This window comes from Schistocerca cancellata, chromosome 5 (genome assembly GCF_023864275.1).
Source record: "Schistocerca cancellata isolate TAMUIC-IGC-003103 chromosome 5, iqSchCanc2.1, whole genome shotgun sequence".
In the NCBI taxonomy this organism is placed as follows: Eukaryota; Metazoa; Arthropoda; class Insecta; order Orthoptera; family Acrididae; genus Schistocerca; species Schistocerca cancellata.
This window is the reverse complement of record NC_064630.1, coordinates 635,051,005-635,063,307: the sequence shown is the minus strand read 5'-3', so window position 1 is coordinate 635,063,307 and position 12,303 is coordinate 635,051,005. Positions and strand designations below refer to the sequence as shown.

Sequence of the window (12,303 nt, the reverse complement as noted above, 5' to 3'; positions counted from 1 at the left end):
AAGAGCCATGCAGAAGTAAACATTCTGCCAAAAATCTGTAATCCATTCCGGTACGTAACTCACTGTGATAGAGGACTTCAGAAGTATTGGATGTTACTGGCTGTGTCACACAACGGTTAGAAGAATAAGGGCAGTCTCCACCTGTCTCTGTTAACTAAATCCATACAGGAGTTCCTGCAAAGAAATTAGAAGAAGCCTTAACACAGCATTAGGCAACGGCCTTACCGCAGTGGATACACCGGTTCCCGTCAGATCACCTAAGTTAAGCGCTGTCGGGCGTGGCCGGCACTTGGATGGGTGACCATCCGGGCCGCCGTGCACTGTTGCCATTCTTCGGGGTGCACTCAGCCTCGTGATGCCACATGATGACCTAATAGTAGCGGCTCCGGTCAAAGAAAACCATCGTAACGACCGGGAGAGCCGGTGTGCTGACCACACGCCCCTCCTATCTGCATCCTCAGCTGAGGATGACAGGCGGTCCGATGTTCCCGATGGGCCACTTGTGGTCTGAAGACGGACTGCTTAACACAGCATTCATCTATGGTGACTAGAAATCAAATGTCAATGTAAGTGGCACACTTTGTGGGAACACTAATTACGCCAGTGAGCCATAAGAGAAAAATTACTGTAGGTACCTCTCACAGTAGTGGAAATATCTGTGAGACAAGTTCTCAGAAGTTGCCTTGCTTAAATACTTTCTAGTCTGATAAATAATCCTCTCTTGTTTCATTACCTTTTCTAATACCTGAGGAAGACTCTTACTCCTTGGCGAACACACGAGTAAAGGTCGACCAATTCTTGTAAGCGACAGGGTGCGTAACTACTAACAAGCAAATCTTTTGATGGAAATAAGTTAGGGTTAAGGGATTTCATTGACAAAGTGAATGTTGCCTTTGATGTTGTCGAGAGTTAAGATTGGGTATTGTTATTTCGATGTGTAAAGACCAAAATTACTTGTTAAGTTAACAGTGTGCTATAAAACTAACACTTGGAGCCAGGTACACCAAACATTGGAAGAGAATTTCTCCTATGAAAGAACTACTCATTTCTATGCATGCTATTTGTTTCAAGCAAGACGACACAGAGACGAAACAGTTGAAGTAGAATCGATGAGTGATCCAAACCTTTTATGGAGTCTGTTACAAGGATTGCAGTTGCAGTACAATTAAAACAGTGCTTTAGATTTGGTACATGCAATAGGACAGACATTTTTTAATCCAGGATTTAGCGAGTGACCTAATTCAGATGAAGTCGTGGTGAAAAGATACGTGCTTCTGTAGAAGGGAGACTACAAGAAGAGAGTATACTACTGACAATAAATGAAAGGGATCAGTTCTCCAGGGTTACCCACAGACAAAGAGAATGAAAAATAATACAGTGGAGAGGTGTTATAACTGGACAAAAAAAAGGTCACCTAGCTGTCAATTGGTGAAATCCGAAGAAGAATTTGAAAATACGATGGGTAACGACGCCAACAAAGGCACAAAAGCCAGAAACTTTCAGAATATCTGCTAGCACTGTGACAAACTGAGGCATAGAGATGCTAAATTTGTAAAGGTAATTAATGCGAACTACGCCGCCGACATGGTCATCATACGAAAGCCTGTTAGACACCTAAACGCTAGAGGTGTAACAAGTACTAGCATATTAAGCCTCAGTATAGAGAGTAAGTGATAGGAAACACAGTGGGCAAAATGGAAAAGAAAAACATGGAAAATGGACCAGTCACGTGTTACTACAATAAAGTGGCCGAAATTTAGACCTTAGACTGTGAAGTACAAAAGGAAATAATTGTGTCACATTGCTACGACTCAGGTAAAAGTTATGGTTATTGATCGATACGAGTGCGCGTATAAGTCTCGTGAAGGAAGAGTGGCTACAGAAGGAAACAGTAATTAATGGTGAAGACATTCATAGGCTGAAAGGGGTCATGCAAGTTACGATAGATACACAGAGGGTCACGGATCTGCGGTTGTTCATTCCAGAGAAAGTGCAAGTAAAACACACATCCCATGTCATAGGGAAAACGTCTTATATCCTATATTAAAGTTTTGGAGGAAGAGATTTTTTAAAAAGTCAAAGGGTTACGATCACGTATGAAGAATACGGGATAACCATATCCCCCTGCTGACAGTGCCTGAAGTTGGCATACAAACATACGAACTACAGCAGCAAGTTTCCAAGGAGCCCGTAAGTTGTGTGGAAAACAGTAAATAATGGAATCCACTGTTGAATGCAGAGAGAGAGAGAGAGAGAGCGGATGGGTTGAAAGGCTGCAAAGAAGGCCTCTATAAGCAGAACAACTTGTCTGAGATGTGACAGAAGAAAACACAGGACTCGATAAAAAAGATACTGGGGACCTAAATTAGAATCAGGATTTTAACGAGCTTTGGAAGACTTAGGATCGAATGAGGCAGAAGGGATTCATGACATTCCATCAGAGTTTCTAAAATCTTAAAATCTTTTAGGGAATTTGCAACAAAACGAATATTCGCATTGGTGTGTAGAATATATGAGTATCGCGATGTATCATCTGAAACCTGCATCATCTACACAATTTCGAAGATTGCGGGAGGCAACAAGTGCGAGAATTGTCGCACAGTCAGCTTTAGAGCTCATGTATCGAAGTTGCTGACGAGAATAATATAGAGAAGAATGGAAAAGAAAACAGAGGATTTGTTGGATGACGATCAGTTTGGCCTTAAGAAAGGTAAAGGAACCTGAGAGGCAGTTCTGACGTAGCGGTTGATAATGGAAACAAGACTGATAGAAAATCAAGACATTTCGTAAGACTTATCAACTTGGAAAGAGCTTTCGACGGTGTAAAATGATCCAAGATGTTCGGAATTCCGATAAAAGTAGGGGTACGCTATAGAGAAAGACCGGTAATATACATTGCTGGCCATTAAAATTACTACACCACGAAGACGACGTGCTACAGACGCGAAATTTAACCGACAGGAAGAAGATGCTGTGATATGCAAATGATTAGCTTTTCAGAGCATTCACACAAGGTTGGCGCCGGTGGCGACACCTACAACGTGCTGACATGAGGAAAGTTCCAACCGATTTCTCATACACAAACAGCGGTTGACCGGCTTTGCCAGGTGAAACGGTGTTGTGATGCCTCGTGTAAGGAGGATAAATGCGTACCATCACGTTTCCGACTTTGATAAAGTTCGGATTGTAGCCTATCGCAATTACGGTTTATCGTATCGCGACATTACTGCCCGCGTTGGTCGAGATCTAATGACTGTTAACAGAATATGGAATCGGTGGGTTCAGGAGGGTAATACGGAATGCCGTGCTCTATCCCAACGGCCTAGTATCACTAGCAGTCGAGATGACAGGCATCTTATCCGCATGGCTGTAACGGATCGTGCAGCCACGTCTCGATCCCTGAGTCAACAGATGGGAACGTTTGCAAGACAACAAACATCTGCACGAACAGTTCAACGACGTTTGCAGCAGCATGGACTATCAGCTCGGAGACCACGGCTGCGGTTACCCTCGACGCAGCATCACGGACAGGAGCGCCTACCATGGTGTACTCAACGACGAAACTGGGTGCACGAATGGCAAAACGTCATTTTTTCGGATGAATCCAGGTTCTGTTTACAGCATCATGATTGTCGCACCCGTGTTTGGCGACATCGCCGTGAACGCACATTCGAAGCGTGTATTCGTCATCGCCATACTGGCGTATCACCCGGCGTGATGGTATGGGGTGCCATTGGTTACACGTCTTGGTCACCTCTTGTTCGCATTGACGGCACTTGGAACAGTGAACGTTACATTTCAGATGTGTTACGACCTGTGGCTCTACCCTTCATTCGATCCCTGCGAAGCCCTACATTGCAGCAGAATAATGCATGACAGCATGTTGCAGGTCCTGTACGGGCCTTTCTGGATACAAAAAATGTTCGACTGCTGCCCTGACCAGCACATTCTCCAGATCTCTCACCAATTGAAAACGTCTGGTCAATGGTGGCCGAGCTACTGGCTCGTCACAACACGCCAGTCACTACTTTTGATGAACTGTGGTATCGTGTTGAAGCTGCATGGGCAGCTGTACCTGTACACGCTATACAAGCTCTGTTTGACTCAATGCCCAGGTGTATCAACCCGATTATTACGGCCAGAGGTGATTTTTCTGTGTACTGATTTCTCAGGATGTATGCACCCAAATTGCGTGAAAATGTAATCACATGTCAGTTCTAGTATAATATATTTGTCCAATGAATACCCGTTTATCATCTGCATTTCTTCTTGGTGTAGCGATTTTAATGGCCAGTAGTGTATAATATGTACAAGAACCAAGAAGGAACAATAAGACTAAAGACCAAGAACGAAGTGCTTTGATGGGAAAGGGGCTAAAACAAGAATTTAGTGTTTTGCCCTTACTGTTTAATCTATACATCGAAGAAATAATGGCGGAAATAAACGAAAGGTTCAAAAGTAAAATTAAAATCCAACGTGAAAAGATATCAGTCGTAAGATTCGTTGGCGACAGTGCTCTCTTCAGTGAAAGCGCAGAAAAGTTTAACGTCTGCCGAATGGAATGAGGAAACTAATGAGCACAGAGAGAAGAAAGGCGGAAGAAATGAGAAGTAGTAGAAAAGAGAACAGCGAGAAAATATCAGGATTGATGGTCACGAAGAAATTGTGCTAACTGAGTTGCAAAATAACCCATGATGGAGGGAGCAAGGAAGATGTAAAAAACTGACTAGCATTAACAAAAAGGGCATTCCCGGCCAGGAGGAATCTACTGCCATCAGACGTAAACCTTAATTTGAGGAAGGAATTTCTGAGACTGTACGATTGGTGCACAGCATTGTATGGTAGTGAAACATGGACAGTGGGAAACCGGAAAAGAAGACAATCGAAGCATCTGAGATGTGGCGCTACAGAAGACTGTTGAAAATTAGGTGGACTGCTAAGGTAGAGAATGAGGAGGTTTACTGGAGAATCGACGAGAAAAGGTATATTTGGAAAACACTGAGAAGAAGAAGGGGAAGGATGGTAGGACATCTGTTAAGAGAGCATGGAATAACTTCCATGGTACTAGAGCGAGCTGTAGAAGGTAAAAATTGTAGAAGAAATCAGTGATTTGAATAGTATGATATGAAGTGTTTGGCAGAGGAGAGGAATGTGTGGCGGACAGCATCGAACCAGTCAGAAGACTGAGATCCCTGTAGCTAATCAACATTTTAGAAGCTTAATAGTTACCACATTGTAATAAATTTCTTATCCTGGATAGGATTAACGGGGAGTCTTCAATGTTATCAACCATAGTTAACATATACGAGGGTTGGAACTTAAATAGTGGCAACTATTTATTCACAACCGATACAAAAGAGTTACATGTTTTCACCTTTTACTGTCCTTCAAAGTAGTCACCAGCGTTGTGGAGAACCCGTTGCCAGCGATGTGGAAGGCGTAGTATACCGTTCTGTTGATGGTGCGAATGGAGCGGTCTACTGCTTGTCGAATCCCTGGAACAGTTCTGAAGCGAATGCCACGAAGTGGTTCCTTCATCTTCGGAATCAAATCAAAGTCACAAGGACTCAAGTCCAGGGAGTATGGTGGATGCTACAGTACTTCCCACTCCCATCGACCGAACAGAGCAGCCAGAGCTTGCGCTGTATGCGCCCACTCATTGTCGTGCAAAATGATGGGTGGGTTGCGCCGAAAGTGTCGCCGCTTCTTTCGGAAAACTGGTCGTAGGTGATGCTCCAAAAACGAACAGTAATACTGTGCACTGACGGTCTGCCGTGGAGGAACGTAATATATTAGGATAACACCATCACAGTCGTACACGAGAATCACCATAACTTTAGACCGCTCCATTCGCACCATCAACAGAACAGGCTCTGCCAACGGTATACTACGCCTACCACATCGCTGGCAACGGGTTCTACACAACGCTGGTGATTACTTTGAAGGACAGTAACAGGTGCAAACACGTAACTCTTTTGTATCGGTTGCCAATAAACTGTTTCCACTATTTAAGTTCCAACACGAGTATTTCTTTATGTGGATACGAGAAAAGTCAACTGTTGCTACGAAATACCTAAGTTTCTCCAGGAAAATGCGAAATCATGGTCGTACACAGTTCCCTTTCCTTCGCTCCCATCTACCTTATACCAAAAGTAATAGATGTTGTAACGTAGAAAAAAGGCCCAGTATACTGCATTGTAACTCGGTAAAAAGCACAACCGGAATGAAATTAGTTAGACTGAATTATTGGTTCATAGCTGCTTATCTAATATTTATATGATACAATTCCGTTGTTTCATCTGAACTAATGTGGATTATCACTGTTATATACTGCTACACTGAATAAGCTGGTACCAGCGTGCAATGAGGTACGACGGCTAGAAGAGCATCGAGAAGATTGCGACGTCCAGAACTACGTACTTTCAAGTAGAGTTACAATTGTCGAAACCAAGCTAATAGTACAAGTACGACGAAGGTGTCAGTCGGAAGAATAAAATACAGAAAACTGTGTGGTCGCCTCCTGTTTACAAAGCAGTTCATTCAAATCAAAAATAACTTGCTGTGAGGTGCCGCTTGAGCCGTTAAGCATACTGCTGAGAAGCTGCAAATCCAATACCCGACGACGTACAGTCCTGGGAAGCTCCATGTAAGATCACGAAAGTTTGTAAGAAACAACGACGCACAATACATCAAATGAAAATTACTACCGGTGGCTCTATTAATGGCACTTCAAACAAACACATTAATAACGTCTTCCGTAAAACTGTGAAAAGAAACTTATGGTCATTATAACAATCTGGTTTATTGCCGAAAGATATGAGTTTCAATTTACCTGCGGTATCAAGAACACAAACATTTGATAAGTGGACAACGCATTGCAAATACAAACTATAGCCTTGCCACAGGATGGTGGATACGTGAGAGAACGATATGAAACTATGTCGCAAATTGGGCCAATGCCTGTGGAAAAAAGAAGGTCCCCAGAACAGCAGGGACACACAACCAATACTGTCACCTAAACGCATGTTGGATACAACTAGCTGGCTGTGAAAGTCAAATCAATAATACGAAATCCTTATGCAAAATAATTGACTCCACACTCGCCTCGCTTCAGTGGATGTAATGACGGCCCATGATTACCACTGTTAAGCTGAGCGAGTATAGAAGACGGCTTTGGAACAATTATCACCCGTGGCGCCCTCAATGCATGTGTGTTCTCCTTGGTGTGCCTGAAGCAAGTGTCTTTAATTTTTGTCTACGAATCTCAACTGGTTCTGCCAGCATTGAAATGTAGCCGGCCAAATACAGCAGACGTTGTGGGTTCGACAAATGACAATTTATTAAACTAGCTTAACAATTTGCTACTCTTACCGATTTTGTCGAGACTGACCAGTAACGCACATTTATCCCATGAGATGAGGAAGAAGGCAGAAAATTCTTTACCATGGCCAACCAAAAGACGTGCACGTATGCATGCTCAGGAACTCGCCCCTGCTACCAAAACAGTTACTATGGTTCAAAATGGCTCTGAGCACTATGGGACTTAACATCTGAGGTCACCAGTCCCCTAGACTTAGAACTACCTAAACCTAACTACCTAAGGACATCACACACATCCATGCCCGAGGCAGGATTCGAACCTGCTGCCGTAGTAGCAGTTACTATGAGTCAATCAGAGAAACTCTTACTCTTACTGAATCTGAACAAACATTCCAGTTCTCGTGCTTTGTAGGTTCGTGTTTTGATCTGTCTTTCAGGCTGTTATGTTAGCTAGAAACGATTCCTTTCTCTTCTTGCACCATATTATTTTATGGCTCACTGCTTGGCCTTACTCGACGCCTCTGCTCGATGGGATGGCAGACTATCTTCCTCTGCTCTATACCTGTGCGGAGAACGGCTTTCGGCACAAAACACCGTCACCAGTATTCCGCTCGCCTAACTGAAACATTTCATTCAGAACCCACCTAAAAGCCCGAAGGTAGGACTCCCATACTGTACCAAGAGGAAAGAAGATACAGAAATACGCTGACGGAAAAAATCGCAACACCAATAAGGAGTGGTGCGACATCCAGTTAGTACGCATTCTTCTACATCTGAAAAGTGACGTCTATTCAAATTTCGCGTCAGTCTCATAAGAGAGCCGCTGGTGCGCCATTTTGAGGATGCAAATCGGTTTGCTTTAAATACACGCTGTAACAGTTGTAAGCGTTAATTACCTTGAGAATCGCCTTGATGAACTAAGGTTAGTCAAGAATGCCTTGAAAACGTCGGCGCCATTATCAACACCTCACTGACTTTGAACGAGGTCGTGTAATAGGGCTTGATGTTCCTTCCCGTTCCTTCTCCTTGCAGACAGACTTGTCGGGAATGTAGCCACAGTACACGACTGCTGGGAGCGGTGGACAGAAGAATGTACGGTAGCAGGCACCTTCGAGAGGGCACTGCCGAGAGGTGAAGCCATCGAGGTCGGCGTATAGCTCTGGTGCATCGACTGCGTCTGAAGGAGCAATTTGAGCTGCACTTAGCACTACAGTGACACAACCAACTGTAACAAATCGGTTACTTCAAGAGCACCTCCGAGCCAGACGCCCTGTAGCGAGCATTCCACTGATCCCAAACCACCGCCATTTGAAACTTCAGTGGTGTCAAGGGAGAGCTCATTGTCGTGTTTTCTGATGAAAGCTGGTCCCGCCTTGGTGCCAGTGATGGCCATGTGGTGGTTAGCAAGAGGTCAGTTGAAGACCTGCAACCAACCTGCCTGCGTGCTACAAACTATTGATCTACACCTGAGTTATTGTCTGGGGTGCGGTTTCGTATGACGGCAAATGCACTCTCGTGGCTATCCCACGCACCCTGACTGCAAATTCGTACGTCATTCTGGTGGAGCGACCTGTTGTGCTACCACTCATAAACAGCATTTCTGGGGGTGCTTTCCAACATGATAACGCTCGCCCACATACCGCTGTTGCAACCTAACATGCTCTACAGAGTGTAAAGAGACTGCTCGATCATTATATCCGTTTCTGACCGAGCACATATGGGACATCATCGAACGACAACTCCACCATCATCCACGAACAGCATTAACCGTCTCTGTATTGCCCGAGGAAGTGCAACAGGCACAGAACTCCATCGAACAAACTGACATCCGACACCTGTCCAACACAATGCCTGCACGCTTGCGTGCTCGTATTAAACATTCTGGCGATTATACCGTTTACTAATTTACCAGCTATTCACATTTCCGATGGTTTTTCTGGCGGTTACATTAACCTGTGATCGTGAAACGTTAAACACTTAAAATGTTATCTAGACAAACGCCTTCCAGAAATTTTATTACTCTACCTACATTATTTTTGTTGCTGCTTTTATCCTCAGTGTAATTATAAAAGCAGTCATCGGCAGAAGTGAATTTTTCTTGTAATTTTGATGCATCGATAGTGATTTGAGTTGAATGAGTTTTGAGATCTAATACTAACTTATAAAACAGGTTACGGGACAGTTTAGGAATGAACTACCACGTAACATTCAGTGTAATGCTGCTTTAAAAAGTTCTGGTTCCTATTCATATTTCTGTCACCTGGCCACCGCCTGTGATCCTGAGAGCAAAAGGCTGTCAATCGATGTGAGACTTCAGGATCTGCGCGTTGAAAGGAGGCACGAGTAGCTACGAACGGCAACAGATTGATGACAACTATCTTTTTGAATCAAAAGGGGATGACTTAATAAACTTTGTTGAATGTAGAGCTATCATCATCAAAGAGTCCTGTTTCTTAATGAAAACGTTGCTGGGTAGCATCCACAACATAAATACACACAGAACATACCGAGATTATCAGACGAGGAAGGACAGTGAAAGAGGAAAAGATTGATATAACAGTGGCATGTGATGACTAAACCCACGAGTTTTACGCATACGCAGTTGTAGGCAAAGTAGCCGGAATGTAGTGACTCAAATGAGTCATGTATCATATAGTGTTTCCAAAGGCGAACACTTCTCTCTACACACGTTATTTTCTATAATGCTAATTTGTTCACAGTGGATACCTGATGCAATTTCAGATATCTTTTACCCTAAGTATTCTATTTCATTTACATACAAAAAGGGAAGAAAATAATGGTAGTAATGAACAGCGAGAAATTTTAAGACGAATAGCTAAAGAAACCATATAAGATGCATCGTTTCATATCGACAAACCAGGAAGAAATGGTAATCTAACAGGTACTCTCTGAAAATTTTTTCATCGTACGATGTGAATTATCGGGCGAGGAACATAAAAACGCTTTTGAAACTGTTAATATGTAACATATTCCTCTCATTGGTGAAACGGGAATGTTTAAAATACCGTATGTGAGGCATTTGCTTTAGAGTGGTAGGCCTATATACAGTTTTTAAATTTGATTAGACAGAGTGCGAAACACAGAGGTAGCGAAATCCGAAGATTAATAGTAATAACATAAAAAGACATGCAGGTGGGAAACTCTGGGGTTGTAGGAGGTAATTAAGCCACCGATGAAAGGAGTAGTTACAGAATAAACAGAAGTACCTCTTAAAGAGTTGGAGCGGAATCTTTGGAGATAGCAGTAGGAATAGATGTGGACGATACGTCACTACAGGGCAAACAAATTTGAACACTGCAGATAACGTGCAGTAGCCTATTCTTTATTGTCTCTAAACAATGTAGCAGTAGACCTTAGGGTTACTAACGACCTTAGTGTTCAGTGCACAGCACGTTAGCGTGGCGGTGCCCTGGTGCGTATCGGCTTATCTGCTGCTTCCGTCCCGCCAGCACTAAATCACACAGGCAATTACCTCAGTACACCATTAATCTGCAACAGGTTCTGACCTCATCCGGGTAGTGAATTTCTAAGCGACCTCAGAGAAATCAGGCTAAAATACCACGACAAGAAAATAATGGCGCGAAACAGACAAATTAATAGCGTGTGAATCACAAATGTTTCATTCACTGGTTTCATTTCAGAAACAACCTCCCCATAAAGCATGATCACGCTAGATTCTCTCGTTAAACCCTTCCTCTCATTGTAAAGTGCTGCCTGCGTCCTATACTCCACAAGCGTAATATGTTGCTTTCCCAGAGTGGTATCACTCCTTTCCTGTTGTTCAAGTACAATATTTTGTTTTCCCAGTGTAGCATCGCCATAATTCTTACAGTGTTTCTCTAATCGTATAAATTGTACAAGAAACTGAACAAGTGGTCTATATGGATCAAAAACTGATTACGACTGCAAGAGAGAGAGAGAGAGAGAGAGAGAGAGAGAGAGAGAGAGAGAGAGGTTATCTCTCACTCGTGGTATAAAAACTCTGTGGATATAATGTGGAACATTACGTATACTAGGACCTACTGACTTCTGATTTGGCAATTGTGGAGAGTAGGATCGTAGCGGAACTTTAATTTGCGACATTGTTACAAGTTGCCATTTTGAATATGGACTGTAATTTAATTAATTATGATGATATTTTACCTCATACGAGAAGATGATGTATCCTGAAATGTAACGATGAAGATCATGTATAATTTCATGAATTGAAGAGGTACGTTTTATTTTTTGGTTATTTTAGCTGCTCCCTTGTTTGTGGCTCGGAACATTATTTGGTGTGCCGTAACTCTTTGGGAACTTTGTAGGCTGGAAAATCAGTAAAGCTTGCACCACCGTCGTTTATGCTCTATTTTGAGAGATTAATTTCTGAAGTTTTATCGAAATTAATACACAACTTGGACACTGATTTCCATGCTGCAGAGTGAGTACGTCATAGCACCCAAGACGGTTTCTCCACGGCGTACTACTGTGACCCTGACCATTTTAATAATTTTCGGTGTCGACGACCGCCGGAATTCTGCAGAGCCACAGAAATGTTACTCCAGGTGCTGACTTCGACAACGAGAGGCAGACAAAGCATAAGTACGAACTGCACCAGCCTAATTATTTTGTTTTATAAACTTGAGAAATCAAACGGGAATTAAAAATACACCTGGGAGTGTGGGATATTATTTGTGTCAAAAATAATGGGGAAGCGACTTGTCTCTCCCAAAAGTTTCCATTCAAATAATTAGATATTATTCAATCATAATAATTTAACTTCAGTTTAATGGGGAGAGAAGTAAAACCAAAAACATGCAGGAAGTACGAAGGTACACTAAACATTCAAAAAGGTTAAGATTTCTAACGTGCATTTCGAATTAAACCTTACATATTAATGTGATGAACCAGAATGGAAAACAGCGACTGTGAGTAAATTATTATTACGGGTAGAGAGTTTAAGTTTCAACAGTGAATGTACCT

The 12,303-nt window shown here is 42.7% G+C and overlaps 1 pseudogene; it reads left to right on the top strand.

Moving 5' to 3' along the window:
• Positions 1-211: 211 nt before the first annotated feature.
• Positions 212-329, top strand: LOC126189927 (5S ribosomal RNA; annotated as a pseudogene).
• Positions 330-12,303: the final 11,974 nt, after the last annotated feature.